This window comes from Mustela putorius, unplaced genomic scaffold (assembly GCF_011764305.1).
Source record: "Mustela putorius furo isolate JIRA1106 unplaced genomic scaffold, ASM1176430v1.1 tig00000196_pilon_pilon_pilon, whole genome shotgun sequence".
NCBI lineage: Eukaryota > Metazoa > Chordata > Mammalia > Carnivora > Mustelidae > Mustela > Mustela putorius.
The window spans coordinates 3,338,069-3,350,588 of record NW_025421310.1 but is presented as its reverse complement, the minus strand read 5'-3'; the positions used below and the strand labels follow the sequence as shown (position 1 = coordinate 3,350,588).

Genomic DNA, 12,520 nt, shown 5'->3' with positions numbered 1-12,520 from the left:
ACATATTTACCTTATTTTTATTAATCTCTCTCCCTGCCCTCTCTGGCTCTCTGGGCAAACTTAGATTTACTTTCCTTTATAGTAGACTACATTTTCTAGAATTTTAGTATTAAAGTATTTATTCTTTTTCTCTGGCTTCATTTATACTGTGTAATTACCTTGAGATTTAAAAAGTGCAGGGACGCCTGGGTGGCTCAGTTGGTTAAGCAGCTGCCTTCGGCTCAGGTCATGATCCCAGCGTCCTGGGATCGAGTCCCACATCGGGCTCCTAGCTCAGCGGGGAGCCTGCTTTCTCCCTCTGCCTCTGCCTGCCATTCTGTCTGCCTGTGCTCGCTCTCTCCCCCTCTCTCTCTCTGATAAATAAATAAAATAAAAAAAAAAATAAAAAGTGCATTCCTTTCATTGCTGAGTAGTGTTCTGTTGTATGGATATACCATTTGTTGTCCATGTATCTGTTCCGTGACACCTGGGTTTGCAGGTTTTGGCTATTACAAATAAAACTTCTTTGAAGATTCACATATAAATCTTTATGTGGATACAGGTTTCATTTTTCTTATGTTAATACCTCTAAGTGCAATGCCTGAATCATAGGGTAGGTGAATTTTTAACTTTTTAAGAAATTGTCAAACTGATCTGAAGTGGTTAATTTTTTATATTTCCTACCAGCGGCATATGAGAGTTTCACTACATCCCTGGTTCCTGTGAGACCTTGGAACTTCCACTTAATCCTTCCTTCCATAGGGTCCATCTGCGAGGATATAAAACCACTCACAGCCAGACTTGACTAGGCTCCTCAGCAACTTAGTCCCACTGCACATGTTGCCTGTATTCTAGCCCCTTTGGTTTGGTGGTGTCCTATGTGACAGGCATAGCAGGAGATGACAATGTTTGCTGACTTTCTTATTCCATCTGTGTAAGGAATAATCTTTCTCAGTCCATTTGGGCTTGCAGTTTCCTTACCAGCCACGCCTATGGCAGATTGGCAAGCCAAACCTAGCAGCTGCTGCTGCAGAGAGACGGTTGATAGCTTGACACCACACCTTTACGCGACCATGACTTTCCAGCTTCTCCATATCTAGTAAAGAGATCGCCTTTTGGCTTTCTCTTTCAAAGTTACCTGTAAGCAAAACCATTGTAAAAGGGGCTATGTGTGGGGTGTTTGGGTGGCTCAGTGGGTTAAAGCCTCTGCCTTTGGCTCAGGTTGTGATCCCAGGGTCCTGGGATCGAGCCCCACATAGGGCTCTCTGCTCAGCAGGGAGTGTGCTTCCCTTCTTCTCTATCTGCCTGCCTCTCTGCCTACCTGTGATCTGTCTGTCAAATAAATAAATAAAATCTTTTAAAAAGGGGGGGGGCTATGTGTAATACTGGAGAAATATCTTTTGTAACAGACTAATAGATCTATTAAAGTGTAGTAGTTATTTTCAAAGTGAAGAGGATATTAATTATATAGTACAATATGAAAGTAGTGATAATGTGGAAATATTGGACATTGAATACAGTGGTCTCATAAGGTACACAATAGATAAGGATAAATAAATGTCTGTATAACTAAAATTAAAAATATCAGGGGTGCCTGGCTGTCTCAGTAGAGTATGCAGCTCTTGATCTCTGGGTCATGAATTCAAGCCCCATGTTGGGTATAGGGCTTACTTAAAAACAAATAAAATATATTTATCTCTGGAGAAAATCTCAAAGGAGTCAGAAAGGGGGTAAAGCCAATGGAAATTTTAAAGGGAAACTAAAAATCTAAGACATTAAAGAAGAAGCAGACATGTATCAAGATAATACAACACAAAGGAGAAAATTACAAAGGGGGGATGTTCAGAATGGGGAAACACATGCTGCCTAGACCCATTGTAATAAGGAGAATCAAGGACAGGATAATGTTATGCCACATGTACAGTAAGAGAAATAGAGGAACCAAAATCAGCTTGAGCTCATTCCCTTTCACAATTAATGAATGCAAGTGTACCGTGAAATTTTTCTGATTCATGTTACTGTTGTTGAACTTGACAAAAGGTATTTAAAACTCAGAATTCACAGAAAAATAAGGCACAATTAGAAGATAGAAAAAAAGGTAAGGTGGATTGTTCTTTCAGAGGTTAGGACCTGTTATAAAACTAGAGATGACAGCAATTTGATATTAGATATTTGTGCAGAGCTACATGTACAGATCAGCGGAGACCATGTAGAGCTTAGAAGGAGATCCACATACATCCAGTCATCCACACTTGGTTTGGAAGGGAACTGCTGCTCCAAAGAAACACGTTCTGATGTACATCAGGACACATGAACAAAAACTTTTACAGCTGCGTTGTCATTATTGCCGATACCTGAAGGCCATACAAAGGTCCATCAGTGTAGAACAGAGACAGATTATGAAATGGTGCTCTCAGAAGCACTGAAAATGAATGATACACATTGAGCAGCATGGGTGAGTCGTACTGACACTCAGTGGCCAAAAGAAGTAAGAGCAAACAAATACATAGCATATGACTCCTTTCATATAAATATCAGTGGCATACAGAGTCAAACTATAGTTTTAGGATTTATGCACAGTTAAGGAAAACTATCAAGGAAATCCAACAGAGGGGCACCTGGGTGGCTCAGTGGGTTGGGCCTCTGCCTTCAGCTCAGGTCATGGTCCCAGTGTCCTGGGACCGAGTCCGCATTGGGCTCTCTGCTCAGCAGGGACCTGCTTCCCCCTCTCTCTCTGCCTGCCTCTCTGCCTACTTGTGATCTCTCTCTGTCAAACAAAAAAACAAAAAAATCTTAAAAAAAAAAAAAAAGAAAGAAAAAGAAAATCCAACAGATGCTGACTTAAAAATCCAAATGTTGAGTTACTCTTGGAGGAGGTGTAGACCATGTCTGGGATGGGATACTTGACATGGCAGGACACTACTGGCATTCTTCGTATTTTCCTCAGTGGCATCTATTTTAGGAACATTTGTTAAATTCTAAATATATATTAATTCCCTGTACTAATGTTATATTTCACAATAAGAGTGTAAAGAAAAATGGGATAAACATAAGTGTGGTCCTTAAGTGATAGTACCAAAAAACAATAAAATGAAATAATTTAATGGAGATGAATTACACATAACCTGCCCAGAGAGCAGAAAAGAGAAAAAAAAAATGGAGATGGAAAAGGAAGAAAAAGAATGTTGAATATTAGGTTTAACTAGCAGGTTTCTTTCTAAAGAGACCTCTCATGAGAGGCAGAGCATGAAACAAACACAAAATCAATATCAGTATGAATTCCTCCCAGACCCAGAGAGTGATTGCTTGGCTGAAAATCAGGTGAAATACAGATCAACCCATAAAATGCAAAAGGAAAAAAACTTTCCCAAAATGATTCACTTTGCTTCAAAAACAGCATTATCACAGTTATTTGGATGCAAGCTATTTCCATTAAGAACACTGTCTAGAATTTGGACAAATAAGTTTGAGTCCAGTTGTACCATGGAATGATGGCGGGAATTTGTAGGTTGTAAATCTGTTCTGTCATCTTCAGATGGACATGAGGATACTTAGCTTATAGCTGAGTTGTATGAATAACTTGTTAGTAAAACCATAGAAACAAAATAATTTCAGACCCACTCTTAGAAAATACAAAATCTGCTATAGAACCAGCAGGCCAGTAAGATCAAGGGACAGACATGCAGGTCAGGAAGGAAGCTCACTGTGAGGTGTGTCTGCCTGAGACAGAGGAGGGGGCATCATACATAAGGAAATTGCTCTATCTTTTGTGACTTCATTCATTAACTGTATGATTAGGTGTCATTGGGCTAAGGCTCAGTTTTAAATACAATGTGTTCTAATCAACTACTCAAGAATTAATTGGTCTAGGAATTACTTTAGGACTACAGAGGTCAGAAGTTAGTTGGTGACTGTATCGGTAATTAGAAAGCTTTAAATCAGGATGGTTTAGAGAACCAAACCCTGACCTGATAGTGGAGCCTGTGTGAGAGGATGTTGTGGAAAAGATAAGGCCTCACCAGAAGACTTATGGTGTAAACTTAAGCTCAAAAAAGTGTTGCACAGTGCATGAATTTTTCCAAAAATTTTCATAAAAATTGATTGGACTTAAGGAGGCTTATAAATGTCATCATTTTCTATGTGTAAATAAGTAATAAAAGGTTATACATTCTCAAAGACATAGCATTCAGGATTTATCAAAATTAAGAAATAGTTGTGAAATTCAGGAAAATTAAAAGATTAAATTAAAATCTTTAAAGACAATAGGAACAGGCTGAATTAAATAGAGGAAAAGAAATCACTGGGGAAAAAACTCTTATATCCAACAGTAATGGAAGAGATAGAGTGAAAATCCTTCCTACATTCTTGAAAGTTTACCTTTTGTTTAAAATAAAAGCCAGTAATTGAAGATTGGAAACTCTGGGTTTGAGAACCATTAAACCAAAATATTTTAATCAAAATTATGAATCAGATGGAAGTTTATTAAAGTAAAACACATTTAATTATGTATGTACTAAATGACATCTAAAAAGCGAAGGTGATGCCCCTTCACTGATCTTTGCCATTGTTAGGACAAAGCTTAGAAATTTTTGTCTGATTGATGGTATCCTTCAACAAATACCGTAGTTTCGCTGTTAATTAAGGTTGCACATGCGTTCCCACATGAGCCATCCAGATATTTTCCCTGATCGATCTAGCCTTACTCACTTATGTTTAGGAAAAAATACACATATTAAAACTATTAAAAGGCCCTGTTTGATGCTAGCTGTAGGGGACATTTTACTTATGTTGGCAAACCTGGTAGTTTTCGTACATTATATCCTCCTAAATGACCTTGAACTACTTGAGGAATGGTATATTAAGTAATCATTGCACATTGTATAAATCTATTTTGGCTTCACTATAGCTGTGTCAGGGTAGGGTGCTAATCATTGGATAGCACGGCTTCCTGGAATTGTAACTAGCACCAAATAGTCACATATATATTAACAAAGGGTGAAATGAAAAGTAGATTTATCTGCACAGATCAATAGATAGACAACTGTTTTACCAGATTAAGGAAAACTTTTCCTTGTCCAGCAGGTAAAGCAGAACTGAGAGTCATGCATATCACTGCTGATGAGCACAAATGGGCTGAATGTCAGAAAACATGATGTTACAAACACAGCAGTGTTTACTAGCCACTGGTCTGGACTCAAAATAAGTACTAGGCAAAGAGACAAAATGGAAGAGAGAGTAACAGCAGACAAAGGAGTTCCCCAGGATCAGAATGGTGCATGTGGCTCTGTCCTCATGGGAAGGTCTGGGGCAACCGCTGAGGCTGTGAATATGCTGGACTTGCTTCTTGTGCCTGAGCAGGACAAGGACCATGGGGCCACTGGCCCAGACCATGAGGCTCAAACACACAAAGTTAAATAAAACATGGTAGCGTTTAGTGAGCCTATAAATTTATCTTGTGGTAGTCCAGAACAGTAGATGTGTGTTTTTCTCAAACTAAGGTTTTTGCTGTTCAGTGGCCCAGTCATTCTTAATGGAACATAGATATTTAACAGGAGATGCAAGATCCACCAGATGAAATAGCAGAAGCCAATGAGCTTTGGAGATACTCTGAGCTCCATCACCTTGCAGATACTAGAATGAATCTTAAAAACCTGGTAGCCACTCAACAGGTAGGTGATGCTGAGGGAAACTCCTCTGCCCACTCTGTGTACATAAAAGACAACTTTACATCCAATGTCATCCAGGAAGTATTTCCATCCAAAAGCCGCCACGGTCTGAGGGATCCCTTTGGAAAAAAGCACCAAGGAGTTGGCTAAGACCAATTGATTGAGAATTAGGTCTTTGGATTTCAACTTGTGTCCGGTGAACAAAGGGAAGTTGTAAAGACCAAAGAGGAAGGAATTTCCCAGGATCCCAACTCCTGTCTGAATGAGGAAGATAATCCCTATTTCCAATTTGAAAGAGCCCATCACATCAATATCAAGTGGAAATTGATCCTTTTTTTTTTTTTAAAGTGGAAATTGGTCTTAACTGGAATTAAAGATCTGGAGGAAATCCAAAATATATGTATTACTATCTTTATGTTTCCTGTAGGGCTTTTCATTAGCCACATTTTTTCCCCACATAGAAGACATTCAGAATGTGTCCTTAAAAAGCAAACAAAAGGGGCTCCTGGGTGGCTCAGTTAGTTAAGCATCCAACTCTTGATTTTTGGCTCAGGCCATGATCTCAGGGTCGTGAGATCAAGCCCCACTTCATGAAGCCTGCTTAAGATCTCTCTCCCTCCCTCACTGACCTTCCCTCCCACTCCCCCCGCCAAAAAAAAGTTAAAAAGCAAACAAAAGGATCAAAGAGAGGTTATCTAAAGGAGATCTTACTAAGTAGTTGTAAATAATTCAGAACGTTTCTCCAAGGATGTGCACTTGGATTATTGAAGGAGGGAGTTATGGGGTATTTAGACATACACTTTCACATTAACTATAGACAGGTGGATTCGTTCAAAATGTTTAGATACAATTGTGATTTTTCTAACAGCAATTAAAATTGAAAGATAATTTTAAGAAAAAGTAGTGGAATACACATACGAACTTTATCAAAGAAGAATTTTAAACCAAGGGAAAGTTCGAGAAATAGTTTTGAAAAGAAAACATGAAATGAATTTAATTATCCAACAAAGATGTCATTTTATGTGGAGAATTTCTACAATTACTATAAATCAGAGATAACTTTGAGGAGTCTCTGACTTATTAACAGCTGTGATCACTAGTCATTCCTATGCTCAAAGTGTAGTCATTCAAGGGCAAAAATAAGAGACTCATTTTATTCCCTTAATCAAATGGAATGGTGGCCGTGGAGCCATGGTTAGGGGCTAAATTATGTGCACTTTGCTTTCAGAGAAAAAATATTGAAAGTATATCATTATGTACTTGGGTAGAACTTTATATGTCAGAACAAACCAACCTGTCAATGCTACAGGTGTATGGGGCTGAACACACTAGTATTTCATATTGATCAGAAAGGACAATGAAGTTATGTTGGGGTAGAAGGAGAAGATTTAATAGATAATTATAATTTCACATTGATTTTGAAATCTGGTCGTAGGTCAGGGTAAAATTGAGAATCTGAGAATAATGAAGTCCCTGATGATCTCTGCTCTCTTAAATGTGCAATCTTTAGTCACTTTTCTCTTAAAGGGCATATCTCCAGGATTTGGAGGTTTATACTCTTCCACCAATCATAGACTCCTTTAAATACACAGGCTCTCAGTGATTAAAAACGAAATCCTACGGCATAAATCTGCAGTTGCCACCCAATAACCAAGTGTCCATTCCCAGATGAGAACTAAAAATCATCATCTTACTGTTCTTTACTTCTGCTTAGAGGTAAGCCTTTGCCCTGAATGTCATGAGGGTTCTGCATGTCTGTTTATTCAGAGGCAAGAGGTGAAGATGTCAGGGTAATAGGGAAGAAGGAAGTACGTGCTTAGGAGCCCTGAAGCAGACAGAGGAGCACAACAGTGTGTCTGGATCCCTCAGAAAACTCCCTGATGCTTTTTTTTTTTTTTTCAGCATAACAGTATTCATTATTTTTTCACCACACCCAGTGCTCCATGCAATCCGTGCCCTCTATAATACCCACCACCTGGTACCCAACTTCCCACCTTCCCACCACTTCAAACCCCTCAGACTATTTTTCAGAGTCCATAGTCTCTCATGGTTCACCTCCCCTTCCAATTTCCCCCAACTCCCTTCTCCTCTCTAATTCCCCTTGTCCTCCATGCTATTTGTTATGCTCCACAAATAAGTGAAACCATATGATAATTGAATCTCTCTGCTTGACTTATTTCACTCAGCATAATCTCTTCCAGTCCTGTCCATGTTGCTACAAAAGTTGGGTAATGGGGGACGCCTGGGTGGCTCAGTTGGTTAAGCAGCTGCCTTCGGCTCAGGTCATGATCCCAGCGTCCTGGGATCGAGTCCCGCATCGGGCTCCTTGCTCCGCAGGGAGCCTGCTTCTCCCTCTGACTCTGCCTTCCACTCTGTCTGCCTGTGCTCACTCTCACTCTCTCTCTCTTACAAATAAATAAATAAAAAAATCTTAAAAAAAAAAAAGTTGGGTAATGGATAAGGAAAATGTGGTCCATATACACTATGGAGTATTATGCCTCCCTGATGCTTTTAATCGTAAGATCATTTGCTTGAATCCCATGAGTTTCTTACTAGGTTTTATGGAATATTCTATTTCCTCAGAGTTTCTGACCCTTGTTTTTTGAAATAGCCACCTACCAAACAGATTGTATTTGCTGCCAGCACGGTAGCTGCAGTGACGACATCTGTATACATCTGTGGAGATGGGGACTCTGAAACCTGAGATGAATATTGGGGATTCCACAATTTCACTTCTTGCTAGGCAGTGATTACCTCTTCACTTGTAATTGCTAGGAGAAGGTCTGTATGGGATTTAAGATTACATCTGAAAAGCATTTGTGAGTTGAGCAAATTATTTAAGGCTATTGATGTTAATTAACAAATTTATACAAGGAGGGGATGCCTGGATGGCTCAGTGGGTTAAAGCCTCTGCCTTTGGCTTGGGTCGTGATCCCAGGGTGCTGGGATCAAGCCCTCAGTCAGGCTCTCTGCTCAGCAGGGAGCCTGCTTCCCTTCCTCTCTCTCTGCTTGCCTCTCTGCCTGCTTGTGATCTCTGTCTGTCAAATAAATAAAATCTTTTAAAAAATCTATACAAGGAGAATGACTAAAGAAATAGAGAAGTTGGTGAAGTTGGCGGTTGGCTAAGTCTCGGTGGGGCACTGTAGACCTTTGTAAATAACTTGGAATTTCTCTAAGTGAAATGGTGAGCCAGTGTATACATAGTATTGGAATATAGAGGGGCATGACCCAACCTGTGTATTGAAAGGCTCAGTCTGGGGCACCTGGGTGGCTCAGTGGGTTAAGGCCTCTGCCTTCAGCTCAGGTCATGGTCCCGGGGTCCTGGGATCGAGCCCTGCATCGGGCTCCTCGGGGAGCCTGCTTCCTCCTCTCTATCTGCCTGCCTCTCTGACTACTTGTGATTCTGTCTAATAAATAAATAAAATCTTAAAAAAAAAAGGCTCAGTCTGGTGTCTGTACTGTGGACTAGGGGGAAGAGAGGAAGCAGACAGGTCAATGAGTCACTATCACACCATAATTTGAACAGGGAAAGCTTAAAGAAACAGAGGACTAGAGTAACAAAGGATTGGAGGATTAGAAGGATCAAGAACTCTGAATAGTTTGGGATTGTCAGATATAAGGAACTCCAGGCTGGAGATAGAGCCGTCACACAGCCTATCCCAGGATGAAATCTGTACCCTGTGGGCGAGTGCACAGCTGGACCACGGAATGACAGAGAAATCTCTGGGAGTCTCCAGCTCTCAGGTCCGGCCGTGCATGCTAGCCAGCAGCTTTCCCAACACCACCATCCCCAAGAACTTTTAAAGTGGCTTACCTCTGACCCTCAAGAATAGTTTTCCCAGACACTCCCGACTTCCAGAGGACAGTTCCCAGAAGTACGGCTGGTGAGGCATCAAAGCAACTCTGTCATTCCATAAGTCACCACCTGCCCTTTTGGACAAGATCTTATAAAGGACAAGCTCTCTGGTAGGGTTGAGGGTATCTCAACCCCCACCTGGACACACAGTCTCAGCCCAAAGGGTGGTCACTTCTAATACTTGCTCTTCCTGTATGTTTTGGGGCTCTTTTTGTTTTTACTGACCAATCTGTCATTATAGAAATCTCCTATTGGTCTTTTATATTAAACTCTCACTGTGAAAATTCTGGTGTGGTTTCTCTAATTGGCCCTGACTGACATTCACTTTGCAAGCAATTAAATAAGAACTATAGCACCCTTTGTTGGTGTGTGTGTGTTGGTGTGTGTGTACACTGATGCGCTTGTCACATTTGCATGTGCCTGTGTGTGTGTTTGATCAGAAGCCAATGCACTCTGTGGATTTACCTTTGAGTTCCATCCATCTAAAGAAATTGAGGGCAGAGCTCATTGGCCTGAAGGCCACCGAGGAGGGAGGTGGTGCTAAGGAAAACCCCCTGCCCATTCTGTATTTTAAAAAAAGAAAAAAGACAGGTTTAAATTCTGCATCATCCAGGACACAAATTCTTTCCCAAACTGCCACTGCCTGAAGAATCCCTATAGAGAAAAGAATTAAGGATCTAGCTAGTAATAGTTGATTTAGAATAAGGCTTCTGGGTCTCATCTTGCATCCAGCAAGCAGAATGAAATGATTAAGACAAAGGAGTGAAGAATTACCCATGATGCCAAACCCTGGCAGAGGAAGAAAATCCCCATTTCCAAGTTGACAGAACTCGTCACACTAATATCTAGTGGAGCTTGATCTTAAATGAAGTCAGAAGAATTAAAAATATGTATGTTATCATCATCCTGCCCAGCAGTTCTAGTGTTAAGCTCAACACAGGTTTCTCACTGTAAACGAGCATTAAGAGTATGTGTGTGAGGGTCACTTACTAATGTTGTGCTTTGGAAATAACATAAACATCGAGCAAAACAGGCCCTGTTTCACTGCAGCTGTAGACAAGGAGGAACTCCTCACTGCAAGTATGGAGTTACCTCCAGAATATATTCTTACATGGGAAAAAAGTGAGATGCAGACGAGCAGATGAAGTAGGTTTATTTTTCTAAGAATTCAAAGAATACTAGTATAAATATAAGTATGAATATAAAGAAATATAGTTTGAAGAGGACTATGGGAGGATTAACAAAAACATAAAAATGATGTCCTCATGGACAGAGAAAGTTGGAGGCTAGACTTCTCTGAACTGACCTTGTATTATGTTATGACTGTTATAAAACTGGAAATACTTTGGGGCACCTGGGTGGCTCAATGGCTTAAGCCACTGCCTCCGGCTCAGGTCATGATCCCAGGGTTCTGGGATCAAGCCCCGCAGGGGGCTCTCTGCTCAGCAGGGAGCCTACTTCCCCCTCTCTCTCTGCCTGCTACTCTGCCTACTTGTGATCTTGCTCTCTCTCTCTGTCAAATAAAAGATTAAATCTTCTTAAAAAAAAACTGGAAATACTTTGCATCTTTACCAAACAACATAAAACAAATGTATAATAGAATAACCCATTACTTTCAATGTCAAATGAATTTTAAGACATGTTTGTGTGTATGTGTGCAAACCTTGTTATGTGTGAAGTTTGGGGCCAATCCACATAAATAATAACTTTTGAGAAACTTAAAAAAATAATGTTGTCTGTTTATTTTTATTGGGATATATTCAGACAAAACACCAGCCAGGAAATTGTGAACTGGTATCTAATATCATATTCTTTAGTAAAATCATAGTTTTTTAAAATGATGGAATAAGAATATTAATATACGTGAGAATCAAGACTTTTAGGAAAAAATAAAAGAAATAGAAAACCAAACTGTTTTAAGATGCTATATTTTTTCATTTCCTTGAAAAAAAATCAACATTAACCAATCTGTATTTTATTTAAAATATACAGAGAGACATGAACAAGTCTAGCTATTACGACCAACTAGTGAGCACCTCCATTCTACAGATTGTGACCTCTAAATGCAGTTTCTCACTAAAAAGGTATAAGACATCTTGACAAAAATTTGACAATTCCTAATCCACATGGGAAAAATGAAACATCTTGTTAAACCATCAAGCAAGAACACTGTGAAAAACTTCTAGTGGGAGGCAGTAAGAAGGAACTATACTACCTCTGAAGTATCCTTCACAATAAATGACTATAATTTGAGTAAACCATTAACAAAAATCACACATTTCATGGCTGTCTGGGACAGTGTGTGAAACAATATCAGTGGAATGCAATAAATTAATAGAATGTATTAAATTATTCTAGATCAATGATCCATTTATTTTTTATTAAAAATGAGGGGGAAAATAGGAGGACTTATTATTTGCCAGACTCTTAATAGAAAAACACAAATTAGAGAGGCTTGGGTGGCTCAGTCCATTAAGCATCTGCCTTTGGCTCAGGTCATGATCCCAGCGTCCTGGACTGGAGTCCTGCACTGCGCTCCTTGCTCAGCAGAGAGCCTGCTTCTCCCTTTGCCTGCTCCGTCTGCAGCTCCCCCTGCTTGTGCTCTCTCACACTCTCTCTGATAAATAAAATCTTTAAAAAAAAAACAACCATGAATTATATGGGGATATTGATTAGATCCTGATTCAAATGATTATTAGTGGGTGTGGTTTTTTTGAGGAAATAAGGAAAACATGAGCTATTATTGTTATTTAATGGCTAAATGGTTAAATAATAATGTTAATTATTGTTTTTGTTATTGTACAATAATTATGGAGGTATACTCAGGTCCTCCTTGTGAATGGAAACCATCTTTAGATCCCATATCATTGTGTTGAAGTATGTTCTTGATTATTTACTCAAGAATATAATGACATATATGAATTTGTTAAGTAATCCAGTGTGGATAATGTGAGTAGCAGTGTAGATGAAATGAAATCACTGTGCTGAAAGTGGTACTCAGTCTATGAGCCTGATGCTA

General features: G+C 39.5%; 1 protein-coding gene and 1 pseudogene across 1 annotated transcript in view; one reads left to right on the top strand and one right to left on the bottom strand.

The window, feature by feature from the left end:
* Positions 1 to 12,520, top strand: part of LOC101683162 (zinc finger protein 549-like) — a 43,324-nt gene that overhangs the window by 19,189 nt on the left and 11,615 nt on the right. The window lies entirely within an intron of this gene.
* On the bottom strand, positions 4,969 to 5,948 carry LOC123391240 (annotated as a pseudogene).